Source organism: Cynoglossus semilaevis, chromosome 11 (assembly GCF_000523025.1).
Source record: "Cynoglossus semilaevis isolate Cse_v1.0 chromosome 11, Cse_v1.0, whole genome shotgun sequence".
NCBI classification, from domain to species: Eukaryota; Metazoa; Chordata; class Actinopteri; order Pleuronectiformes; family Cynoglossidae; genus Cynoglossus; species Cynoglossus semilaevis.
Window position 1 is genome coordinate 6,441,160 of NC_024317.1, and position 2,500 is coordinate 6,443,659.

Genomic DNA, 2,500 nt, shown 5'->3' on the forward strand with positions numbered 1-2,500 from the left:
ATCAATGTCAGACACTGACAGGGTTGTTCTGGGAAGGAGAGGAGCGGTGGATGTGCACTGGAACAAATTACAGCATCAGCAGGCCTCCCCCTGGTAAAGCTAATGCAGTTATTTCACCCATATATGTATACAAGGCTCCCCACACTCAAGGAGAAAGGCAGAAATTGATTTTGTAGTTGAAAAGGACACTTCAGCGTGCAACGTCCTTCGCACTGCAAATCTGAAAACTGTTCAAGGCCATATGATCCTGATGAGAAGCAGCAGCAGTCATCACTCCAGCCACTTCGAATGGATGTGACAGTTCCAGTTCACAGACCACTCTTTCTGTTTCTCCAGATCTCTTTTGGGGTGAAGCTCGTCATTAGACTTCCAATGTGCATCAGCACATACACAAATGCAGACCCAAAACGGAATCTCCCCCCGGGGAGAGCGCCGGCACAAGTCAGTTGCAGTGTCGGCATCCCCCGCCCAATCACATCATCATCCCTTCCTCATTCTCTGGAAATCTCCCTCAGGCCCATGTGTGTGTATGTCAGTGTGTGTGGAGCTGTCTGCTTTTCTGTACATGCCACCAGTTTTCTTAGAGGGAGATGGTCTCACTGATGCGTGAGTGGGAGGTTGATTTCCCCAAATGCACCGTTCACTCCAATCTAACTTCCCACTCATGCTCTCTGCTTTGTTAGATATTTCTTTAGTAACTTTCTCTTTATCACTTTCTTTCACACAGGCAGACTAATAGGTGTGTGCGTGTGTGTGTGTTGATAGATGAATGTGTGACTGCCTACATCTGTGCCTGTATGTTCCTGTGCAAACCTTTAGCTCAGGCTGTCCTTATGTATTATTACATAGACTCAGACATGCAGAACGTCTGGGTTTCTAGAGTAGATCTCTGGAGAAAGATGTTCGTTCCTGTGTCTACCACAGGTAGCACACACACACACACACACATATACACACAGTCTTCCTGATGGGTCACTGTGTCGCCAGGCATACTCTAAGCGCTCCATCACTGGTTTCCACTGGGACAATAACTGCGACTTCCGGAGGATCGACCTTCAGCATCTCACCTCCTGTCACTCTTTACATGGGCCTTTGTGTGTGTGTGTGTGTGTGCGTGTGTTTGTGCATGTGTTAGTCCAGGGTGAGCAGCAGTGTGTCTGCAGCGTGAATGTGCATATGTGTGTGTGTGTGGGTGTGTTTTAGAGTGTGTGTGTCAGACTGCCGTTTCAGCTGACTCCTCTGTTTCTGGCTTTTTAATGGCTCTTATGGGGCAGGCCTTTAATTGCAAGTCTCTCCCTCCTTCTTAATCCTCTCATCCTTCTGTCTCTCCTAACCCCTCGTCTCCTCTCTTCTTCTCCTCCCACCTCCTCTCTCCTCCCGCCTCCCACTGGCTGACAGTCACTAGGGGAGCCCAAGTGCCTGTCCGGGGCTGTGGAGGCCGTATAGGATATTGACTTGCTGCGGAGTGGTTTGGGAGGAGGAGAGGTGGCTGCCTGTCACAGCTAATGAATAGATGCATAAATGAATGAGGTACTTCGGTGTGTGTGTGTGTTTGTGTGCGTGTGCGCACAGGCATGACTGCCTGTTCATGCCAAATATGGCACTGAACAATTTATGAGCATCAGACAGACAAACAGACTGACACCAACAGTGGCCAGCTTGATAGTGATAATTATTAAGGGTGTGATGACAGTCCACCCCCACACCCATTCACACCCATACACACACATACGCATATAAACACATATAAATTCAGGACGAGGCAGCAGGGGGTTGGGACGTGAGGATTGAATGGAGGATACTAAAAAAACAATCAGTTAAGTGCCAGCACCCTCCAGCTGCTCTCTTCATGTTTTGTCACTCCCTGCCTCTCTCTTCTCTCTCTTCGTCCTCTTCTTGCAACAGTAGCTGGAACATTCCTGAGTCAAACTGAAGCAAATTCCCAAAGTCTTATCTCTCCCTCTCTCTCTCTCTTTTTTTTTCTTGCATGCACACACACACAGGTGGAAAGAGACAGGTCTGGAGAGGAGACTGTTGATCTAAAGGGAGTGTATATGAAAGGGTGTTCGAGTGCTGATGTCTTTTTCACTATTGCTTTGTGCCACATTTTCAAACACTGATTGCCTTAAGAGGACAATTTGCATTTCATAGTCTTTCACAACAAGTGGGTGAGCTGGGAGTTGGAGATGGAGTGGAAGGAAAATGATGTTTCAAGGAGGAGGCCAGGGGTGAGAGACTGCACCGAGCAAAGAGAGACTGCGTTGCTGCGTCGGTGACTGAAAAGTTGGAGTCTCAAAAACAACGCCGTTCTTTCGGCTGCATCTTTGTGTCTCTGTCTCATTGTGTTTTTCTGTGGATGCGTTTGTGTGTTGCTTACTCTCTGTAGAGTGCACCTGTATGATTTGAACTTATTGGATTCATGTGTGTCATGAGTGTAGAGGAAGTAGTGTGGAAAGAGGGGGGAAAAAAGGGAGCAGAGGAGATGAAAAGAGAGCCCGTG

General features: G+C 47.9%; 1 protein-coding gene across 6 annotated transcripts in view; it reads left to right on the forward strand.

Annotated features, from left to right (window-relative positions):
* Positions 1 to 2,500, forward strand: part of camta1b (calmodulin binding transcription activator 1b) — a 76,605-nt gene that overhangs the window by 44,053 nt on the left and 30,052 nt on the right. The gene's annotated exons all lie outside the window — the stretch shown is intronic.